The 11,066-nt window shown below is 34.0% G+C and overlaps 1 pseudogene across 1 annotated transcript in view; it reads left to right on the top strand.

The window, feature by feature from the left end:
- The first annotated feature begins 1,753 nt into the window (after positions 1-1,753).
- Positions 1,754-11,066, top strand: part of LOC118191251 (cytochrome P450 18a1-like) — a 51,647-nt pseudogene continuing 42,334 nt past the window's right edge. The window contains exon 1 of the transcript XR_015041091.1: positions 1,754-2,034. The product of XR_015041091.1 is annotated as a cytochrome P450 18a1-like (transcript). The remainder of the gene's footprint in view (positions 2,035-11,066) is intronic.

The following is an 11,066-nucleotide window of genomic DNA, read 5'->3' as shown; positions in this document are numbered from 1 at the left end:
GGGCTATAGTAGTACTATCTACAGCAGCCACTCTGTCTTCTAAACATATAGAACTGCCCCCACTCCGGCATTCAGTCTGAATTTTAGCGATGTCCCGTCTAGGCCTTGTCGTCGCCCGTTAAATACAGGACCATTGCAACTGCCTTTTAAAAGAACACCAAATGAGCAGACCTGGCCTTAGCCTTAACACGGCTGTATGGTCCCAACCCCTGGAGGTTATCCGAGGAGGCGCAACCCCCCGGTCAATCCAGAGGGACTTAAATGCTTCACATAGCACAATTTTAAGTACACAAGCACAGGTGGTCAGCAACACATCCACCGAAAATGAACAAAGTCACACTGTTAGACATCAACTGTCCATCAGTGTTGACAAAAGGGAACCTATCCCCCAAGGACAACCTCTGATATCTGGCCATGTAACATCTCCGCAACCAAGAAGTAGACAAGACGGTCCTTCTCCCGAACATAGTTAGCCCAGGCTGGGTAGATAAGCCCCAGCTTGGTTACGTAGTGGAGCCACGAAGAGGCCTATGTTCGAGCTAGATCAGTGAGAGGCTATGTATTCATTATCGTCTGCCCTATAGTCTCGACATCCTCTCGGATTGGGCCAAGTCAAGCTCCAGGTCGCCTTCCACTAATGTGGCCAGATCCGGACCACCCGTCCAGGCCTTTTCCTTGAGAAGGTTCAACTATTTACCACCACTCGTAAACACAACCAACCAGAACTAGAACTACACCCCCATTGTGCAAAATTACGAGGTTTGATGACAGAAGAAGAGGGATCAAAGACCAAAGATCTAAGCCTTAGTGTATTTTCCAGCAAACCTGGAACGGAACTGAAAAGTGAGTGCTGTGAAGACTGTACCTATAAACTATTTACCACCACTCGTAAACACAACCAACCAGAACTAGAACTACACCCCCATTGTGCAAAATTACGAGGTTTGATGACAGAAGAAGAGGGATCAAAGACCAAAGATCTAAGCCTTAGTGTATTTTCCAGCAAACCTGGAACGGAACTGAAAAGTGAGTGCTGTGAAGACTGTACCTATAAAACAATTGACAAAGGCCTGGTTCTGTCCTCTTGCCTGTCCTGTATACTCGAATTTCACCATGTACTGAGGCCCTTCGTACTGTGCAAAATATCGTCATGATGAATTCTGTTCAGAATGTCACCTGAAAGGTATTTCGTATGTAATGAATTGAAATTTTCGATAAACTACGTATTATTCATCGAATTATAGTATTACTATATAATTACCAGTATTGTTGCCTCTTTGAATTCTGAAAGCCTTTACCATCTATAAAACACCAAAATGAAGATCACAAATAACATAAATTATTTGTCTTTAATATGTTGAGAGCTCTATCTTTTGATAAATAAAAAGATTTTTAATGAAGAAGATAGAAAGCAAAATATTGAAAAGAAATTATAAACTATATTTTCAACGATTTAGGACAATTATAAACTAAAAGTTATGCAGCGTCTAATATCCATCTTTTTTTAATAATCTAAAATGTAAACCAGTATCATAAACTCCGAATCTATATAAGGAATTGCATTTTTACGCCTTTTTTCGATGCGGGAAAAGAAACCTTATATTCGAGTTAAGGAAACATTCCTTAAGTCTTTTTGTCGTATCTCATATTCCAACTCGTTATCAGGACAAGTGCAGCAAACTGGTTGAATTTATCTCGTTTTCTTGCTTTTGTTCCTAATGGGCTCAAAGTTGAAACGATAGTGACAGAAAAATGTTGAATCATGGTCCTTCCTATATAATTCATCGAATAAAATTGTTTCGGTTAATAGAAGCATTAACAACATTTGGATGTTCCAAGCATGGAAACGACAACTTTGATTTTCGTCACTGTGTTAATAGCACTTGTATCACTTTTCATATCATGGAAGAAAAGGGGACAAAATCCTTTACCTGGTCCTATGGGATTGCCGCTTGTAGGCTATATCCCATTTATGACGAGAAAACCCTATATTAAATTACAACAGCTTGCAAAAATCTATGGGCCTGTTTACAGGTAAATTTACAATAACTATAAATCTATTCATTATAATTATTATGTTTTTAAGATAATTTTGATTCATCTAAAAATAACTAAAATTAAATATATGTGATAATTTTTTGTTTCTGAATAATATTTAACTAAATTTTATCAACAAAATAAAGTGTTTCAAAAGAACATACAGTTTATTTATATTTCAAATAGCAAAGTTAATATTTTGAACAATTATTAAAGTTCTCAAGAAATTTTTAAATAGCAATAGAAATGGTTATTTTTCTAGTTTGTTAACAACCTTTTTCCATTGTTTAAAAAAAACTATATTTTGAAGTATGCTATTTCTTCAAATTCTTCAGAATTTTTATTTGATCATTTTCCTAATAAAATTTTTAAAGCATTAACAAAATTATGGGAACGTACCTAGAAAAGGGAAAAAAGATGTACAACGTAAGGATGTATGTAGAAAAAAGCGCTAAGTAAATCTTCTGTCGTGTGAAAAATTTATACAGTGCTTCCTTTTTATATAAAGTCTTACACTTTTCTTTAACTTTTGAATGAAAGGCTTTAGAACTGTAGAAATTTAGTTTATTAATAGGAAATAGACTACTATTTAGAAACTACACGGTACTATCTATTTATAAAGCTTTCAATAATTTTATGAGAAAAATTGATGAAGTTAAAATTCCTATCTTCTTTTAAATTTCAATCGCATCGAAACAAGAAAGGCAAAAGTTTCCAGTTACAAAGTTTTAGGGCCTTTTTATTTAGTTAAGTATAAAGGTCAAATAAAAAACGGGCAGTTGAAAATGGTCAACTAGAATCTCGGCTTGACCAATAGTTCTACTTGATTACTCGACAAATTTGAAACTTCATTTTTCCTGTCCCAAAAGTGCAACTTACGATATACATGAAATTTTTATGTAACGTTGTTCTAACATAGGTATCTTGCTTTAAATCGGAATTTTTCTGTAATGTAGTACTAGTGTTTTCTACATTTCAATTCTCTTCCTACAATAATGCCTAAATACCAAATTTTGAAACAAATGCACTAAGAATTCTGCATTTTTATATGTTTGAAGAGTGGCGCTAGTTTTCCACTTGACGTTAAAAATAATTTCAGTCTTCTAATTTACGCTAAATGGCCATGTGACTATTTTATGAGAATTTTGAGATTCCGTTTAATAATTTCTTAATGGCAATAATTGTGTTATCTTCCAAAAAGGATATCTTGCACGTTTTAAGAAACTTGTTACGGCTTCAGAGACATAATTAAAGGAGTTTTTCAAGAAACAAGTCCTGTAAAAAGCTCCAATAAGATTTCATATATTTAGAATCGTCTGCTTTACCAAAGGTAAATACTTTGAATTTAATATGCAACAAAAGCATGTCGCTAGAGATTAAATATTAAAAAAATTTTCTGTTAAATTAACTTTTAAATATGTGAGAATAAATGTAAAAAGTTATCAAACATTTTCTATCACACAGTTAAACATTGTTGAGTTAATAATTATCAACAGAATTTTCATTTAGCAATTATTAAAAACAGCAAGGTTATAGGAAGCAAAAACTTGTGTTCCAAAGAAAATAATTAATTTATTAATTATTTAAATTTATTAATTATTAAAATGAGCATATCTTTAGAATTTCCGATACAGAGGCTAGCGCGCTGAAGATAAAAGGTTTTGTTTCCGTACAGTGTTGCCATTACTTGCTTTAAAATCGTTTAGTTTTTTTTAATCAAAAATTCGTTTAAGTGTTACAAATTATGAAATCGATAATAAAACAAATTTCAAATTCAAGTTAGGGCTTCCACATGCCCATACTCTATGAAAGATTACATTATTCAAATTTTGATGGCTCTAGGAACTGTTGTTTTAGCACAATGCGAGAAACATACATACATTCATGCAGATTCTTCATTATTTAATTTCTTTAAATATAATGCAGGGCGATATTATTTGTTAGTAACAATTTGAAAAGTGATTCGTCGTTGATTGTTTTCAACGCAAAATGCCAAAAACGAAATTAATAGTCCTTCAGAGCAAATTGGCCCTTTGAACTAATAATTATTTGAAATCTTCAGCTTGTAGACCGATACTTTAAAATAAAAAATTTGATATTACTATTTTTTAAATGCTTTAATTAAAAAATAATACTTTTAAAATTTTATTTAAAAACAAACAGGAAAAACTCGCATTTCGATCATATAAAAGATCATAAAATACCTGCATGCCTGGAACAGAAAAAACTCGTCTTTTCGATCAGCAAAACAAAACAGAAAACAGAAATCTCATAAAATCATTTATTGTGAGACAGATAGATGAACGGAGAGAAAGAAACTATAATTTTCTCTATGTAGAATCTTATCGGACCTATAACTTATAATAAGCGAGTCAACTGGATAGGAACATTCCTGCATTCATAGATGTGTACAGATGTTTTTCTTAAATAAACTAAGGATCCTAGATTTTAAAAATTCTTTAACTATTAGTTTATTTTTTATCTTCCTGGGAGAAGTGAACCCGCTGAAGATAGAGAACCGCAGTTCACTCACGAACTAAATTCGAAGACCCGATTTACTTGACTAAACGAACGGTGGTTCACTAAAAGAGAGATATAGCTCTTGAGAATTCACTCACTTTAAGAAGCTTTTGTTAGAAAAGTGCCAGGAAATTTCGATTCCTATTTTAGGGAAGGAAGGTACTCATACCTTTCTTCTCCAATCTTATAAGCTAGTTTAACATTTCCTAACGTTTGGACATTTTTATTTATGAATTTTATCGTTAGTTCTGAGTAAAAAAAAAGAATTTTTAAGGAATCTCAAAACTACGTTTGAATTAAATCAGTCCACGGAGTTATCAGTTCGACTGAGTCAATCCGATCTCACTGCTGATTCGAATCGTTCCTCTCTTTGATCGAACTTCACGCATCGCTCTTGATTCACTCATCGTTTACGATCTTTTTCGTCAAGTCTTGTTAGTGAGCAGTGAGTCATAAAAAAGAACATATTCAGTTTAGTGAGCGAAAGATTCTGATCTGATCCCATAAAAGAGTGGTTTTATCGCAACTAGTATACAAACAAGAAATGTATAAGCATATTAAATCTTGAGAAGATAAAAATGCTGTGCTAGTTCTAAGAAAAACTTGTGTCATGAGAAATGACAAATTTTATCGTAAAATGTTAATGAAACGAAATATTCTGTTTAAACTAATTTTATTATTTTAAAGATATACTCACGATAGGATACAGCAGTTCCTGCCCTGAGATGCAGTTAAAATTAAAAATTTTATGTGGATTCTGCTATGTGAGGCGAAACTCACTTTTGGTTTAATCTAAATACTAAGCTAACTTTTTAGACTGACGAACTTTCGTACCATCTTAACTACACACTATGTAAATATAACATGAACAACTAAACACTATGTAAATATAACATATGTAAACAACCAGAACACTATGTAAATATAACATAAACAACTAAAATATCAACATAGAGTATTTAATTTATTTCCCTTACCAGGGAATGACAGGGAAACAATGAGTTTACTCATAGAAAAATTTCAAAGGTCTATATCCTAGCACCTGGCTTTACCCATTGTACGACTACTGCTAACCATTTAATCGAAGATGTTTATCTATATAGTTTGTAGAAATATATATAGTTTGTAGAAAATCTATATAGTTTGTAGAAATATATATAGTTTGTAGAAAATCTATATAGTTTTTATAAATGTTTATCTCTAGAGTTTGTAGAAATATCTCTCGCACTGAATGGCAGAAGAGAAACTTAATTACAAACTAGCTTAAATTTGAAATTCCTTTTTCTTAGGCACACATGTTTACCCATATAACACTCTTCCCATTTATATATTCCGGCGAAACAGACGAAACGATAGGACTAGAAGACATATTTTAATGTGAGAAATAAGATGGTAATTAAAATTAACATTACAACGTTAATAACAAATTAAGGGTATGCTCATCGTATTAGTATTATAAAAAATTTTCTGTTATCTTTCGTTGTCATAAATCTCCTTGTCATAATTTTTATATCAAAATATTTAAAATTCTATACTGATAAAAGCAATCCATTAAATTTTGTAGATAAAAAGGTTGAATGAAGGAAACTGATATGATATAGTGTTATAGCAAAACTGAAAATATAAAATAATGCGTGGTGTCCGCATGACATTAATGTTCTAAACTTACGCAATACCTAAATTTCTCGCCTAGCGTTTGTTTTACTGCGTATATATATGCAGCAAATATGCATTAGCCGCACATATGCAGTAGGCGCCTCTTAATGTGATCATCGTTATCATTTGGATAGTCTTATTTAATCAGTCCCGCCCATTTGTATACGAAAACATGGAACATGCATCACTTATTTGAGATTAGTAAATCAATTAATGTTATCAAATTCCTAAGGAAGGAATATTTATAGAATCTCACGTGTTTTGGTAACATACATTAAGTCAAGACTGCTACTTAAGCGACTTATCACTAGGTCTAGATAAGCAAAAAGAAACTTAATGAAAGGTCTTGAAAATTCGTTTATTTAAAACTGAATAAACTAAGCAGATAGCACACCTGGTGCTTACAGCTAAGCCAACATTTATGGTGTCAACTCAAGTACAATTTTATATTAAAACTAAATCTAGTTTCTATTAACCAAGCACTACAGAGATATTTAAACGTGCAAGCTGGTCCTTAACCTAACACTGGCGTGACAGCACTTTCGGCGAGAATAAAGCAACGTTGTAGATAGAAATGCTTAATTTAGACTAACAACAAGTAACATGGCATTGAGCAGGCAGAACGCGTTCTGTCTAAGACAGTCTCAAACCCTCACTTAAATACACGCGAGCTAAATTTGCATACTGACAGGAAAACGGGAAGCGAGAAATGACTGTGTAGAATCGTACTATAAAATAACTGTTAAATTAACATATGTTTTTAAACTGTTGCTAAGTAAAGTTGCTAAATCGTAAATCCAAATACCAAAATGTAATATTTTGGTGTGAAAATGTACCATCAAATAATTTACTTACTTAGTAAATTGCGTTATGGATGCAATAACCTATAGATACATACAAATGTGTAAATAGAAATGTGTGATCTATGAAAAGAAATATGAGATCAAAGTAAACTTACCCCAAAGGATGATAATTCAAATATCACAAAATCAATTAATTTTTATTTTTCCTTTAACATAACTATTTCTGAATAAGCATTAAAGATAAAATAAGAGAATATCAGCCATATAGACGAACGTAGGTATTAAATAACATCCCCCCCCGGAACATGTAACACGCGTAATGCACATTACTGAAATAACGTTGAACTCAAAATTAAAGTCAGTCTTCTTCCATCTGTACAAATAAAGCTTCTGGTGAAAAAGGAACGATCAAAATCTAACGGCAGTAAATAAGCATACTTGGTGAACAATGCTTTTTTTTTTTTTTTTTTTCCTTTTATATCGGGAAAAGAGGAGACACGTGCGCACGAAGACTTTTCAAAAAGATAAAGTGGTTGAACAAAAATTATTAACCGCAGCCATATTCTACGAATCTGGAGAAGTCTTTCTTTTGCGTTGAACCTTCATTTCAAAATCTTACAAAAAGGAATTCCGTGGTTTTAAGGTAGAAGCAAACGAGAAAAAAAAAATGGTACATCGCAACGGCAGGAGAGGAACATCCAGAGGCTGTCCTACACCTCCGAACCCGAGCAGCAGAAGCAAAAGAAACGGTTGTGGCATAATTTTTTGCCTTGTCATTCTGCGGTTGCGGTTATCACACCTGACGCTTAAATAATGGGGAGGCTTGCCTGAACACAAAGTGAAACCGCTTGCTTGTGTAGTTAAAAAAAGTATAACTATTAATAATTGAAAATAGAATTACTTCGATTATTTACAGGCGTAAAGAACTTACTGTTGAACTTTAAATTTAATTGAAGAATAACATCTTTCTTCTCTTTGACAACTTGACAACAAATACCATGACCATGATTTAGTTATGTTATAAGGTATTTCTCCTGCCTTCTTAGTATGCCATCATGGTATAGTGGTTAGCACATTCGGCGCTTATTTGAGAGGTCCTTGATTCGAATGCCGGCGAAGGCATTGCTCATTTTCCATCTCCTCTGCTTTCAAAAAATAACCTAATGTATCTACAATATGATCAAGGGATTTATTAAAGCACTAAAACAGCATATTATTTCCGTGAAAGAAATGTTAGAGTCCTTTATGACACAAATAATACAAATGCAAGAGCAAACAAATCAGCAATGATAACTAGACGTTTCTGATTTGTAAATATATCTTGGAAATGCATTTCAGAAGGGATAGATATTTTAAACATATTCTCCTTTTAATAAATGATGAAATAGAAGATGTTGAAGAATTGAAAACGATGTCTCCAACTAGCATGTATTGTGAGGAATTTAGCGTTTGGGTGGATATTTATGAAAAAAAAAAACTCTCAAAATGTAGCAACAATAACAAAAGAATAGGCCTGCCAGTTGCAAACAAATCCCAGCGAACCATGGAATCAATATTTTGATATTAATATAAGCGATGATGATGATGAAATCGGTAAATTCCAACAAAATGTTGAGATGAAGGACGGTCCTCGTTTCACTATTTGTGGAAATACTCATACATTTTATGAGTATTAAAATTAAGAGTACAGCATCTGTCAGATACTTTCCAGAAACGTTATGAATATGAACAGTTCGTAGGCGAATTTCAGCGTAATATTTGCAAACAATCAAATATTAATGACCTTTTAATAATAAAAATGTTTCACTCCTGTTACTTAAAATTTTTACTTACATAAAAATGTTTTACTGAGGATAAAATGCTTTACTCTGTACAATGTTGCCACTTTTGTTTTCAAATCATTGAGCTTATTACTTAAAAATTTATTCAAGTTTTACAGAAAATGAAATGTAAAATTCTAAATTCAAAATTCGGGCTTCCAGATACACACGTTCGATTAAAGGGCTACGCTAATCAAAATTTGATGGTTCTAGGTTTTTCCGGCGTAGTTTGTGAGCGTCAATTAAACGCAGCTGTTATTTTTAAAGTGGAATAAAAAGGGCTTTAAAACCTTCTTACGTGTTGGTGTAAATTTACAGTTCAAAGCAGTCACTACCACAGTTGCTGACAAGTTGGGGCCACACAATACTACATTGGCTCCCGAACATCTTACGAACTCAGATGGCCGATCACTAGATGGAAGCTCCTGTACAACTCCAACAGCAAGAAATGGCGAACCAGTTAGAAGGGTTTCGATACCTGGTCCAAACGATGAGAGCATCTATCAAGCCAACCGTCAATTTCGACGAAAAAATTCGGTGGTGATGTTCTTAGAAGGCCTCGAAAATCACTTCCAGTTATACCCTGTGCCTGAAAGCCAAAATGTTGCCATTGCCACGTCTGCACTAAGAGGACAGGCCTCACTATGATGGAAGAGTATAGGGAAATTTTTATTAGGAGAATTCGGAGGCCAAACATATACCTTTGAAAATTTTAAAATATCATTATTAAAGGCCTTTCCCATACTGAAAGACCGAGCAAAGCTAGAAACCGAACTTTATAGTTTTTATCAACGTAATATGGAAGATTTGACGGACTTTATTCTGCGAAAAGTTAAGCTGACAGACATGCTGTATAGAAAGAAACCCGACACAGAGGTAATTGAAATAATTTTACCAAGATCGCTGCCTGCTGTCCAAGATTACTTGGAAATCCGAAATCCAAGCACCTTGCAGGAACTCTTCGAGTTGGCAGTCAAGTTCCAAAACCGTCGAATAGCGGAAAAATCTAGAGGGGCATCGTATTCTCAAAGTCTCCGAAGGCAATTCTCAAATCAACAAACCGGTAACACAAATCGCTCTTATGGGGGAAAGAGCTATCAAGCCAACTCATCGAAGCTCGAAGATCAAGGCGCAAAAAGGAAATTTCAAAACAACCGTCCGCGTACCCAAAAGACTGAAGTTGAAAAGAAAGCTTTAAACGATTAGAGGGGCCTGTAAAAGCGAGGGTCCAGACCGGAAGTTTCGAAAAACCCTCAAGAAGATACCTAAACACGGTCGTGGTAAAGAATTCACAATTACCAATTATGCAAGTCCTGGTTGGCGATGTACCAGTGGAAGCCCTCATTGATACAGGGGCAGAAGGTAATTTTATAAGTGATACATTTTTCAAGAAGAATTTTAATAGGTTACGGTTATTTAAAAATAAAAATAAAAAAACAGAAATTATAGCAGCCCAAGGAAAAACCTGTCAATGAATCGGGAAATTATCATTAAAAATACAGATAAAAGATGTGAGTCTTAAAGTATTAATTTTTGTGGTGAAAAATCTACAGAATCCAGTCAACTTAGGCATGGAGTTCTTAAAGGCCGCAAAAGACAAAGTCAATTTTCTGGATAATTCGATCATGCTGGAAATGGATCGGAGTGTGGTGGAGCCAGTGAAAGAACCTCAGGTAGACTTGAGCCATTTGAGTGTCCATGAAAGCCAAGCCATCCAGCAAGTGGTGAGTACTTTTTCAAACTTCTTTTCAGAACGGCCTGGTAACTGTCAAATTGTAACACATGATATACAACTAACTGCCGATAAACCCTGTAAGACTAAACCCTACAGGTATGATCAACAGAAAGAACAAATTATTGAGGAACACATTAAGGAAATGCTGCAGAACCAGATAATAACGCCCATAAATAGTGAGTACGCGAGTCTAGTCGTACCATGTAGGAAAAAGAACGATTTCCCTCCTTCGGATAAAAGGGCTTGGAGGTTTGCTATCGATTACAGAAAACTAAATAGTATTACTAAGTTCCCTGTTTACTCTTTGCCGGTGATAGAGGAAATTATTAGAAAGATTAAGTCTACGAGATACATGACTACGTTGGACTTAACGTCTGGCTACTATCAAATAGCTATGAGACCAGAAGATAGACATAAAACCGCGTTTATCACAAAATCGGGCACTTATTCATTTTTACGCATGCCCTTTGGGTTATGTGGGGCCCCGTCAACATT

Source organism: Stegodyphus dumicola, chromosome 1 (genome assembly GCF_044657685.1).
Source record: "Stegodyphus dumicola isolate Sdum_Otavi_A_Nest chromosome 1, ASM4465768v1".
NCBI lineage: Eukaryota > Metazoa > Arthropoda > Arachnida > Araneae > Eresidae > Stegodyphus > Stegodyphus dumicola.
This window is presented reverse-complemented; position numbering and strand designations above follow the sequence as displayed.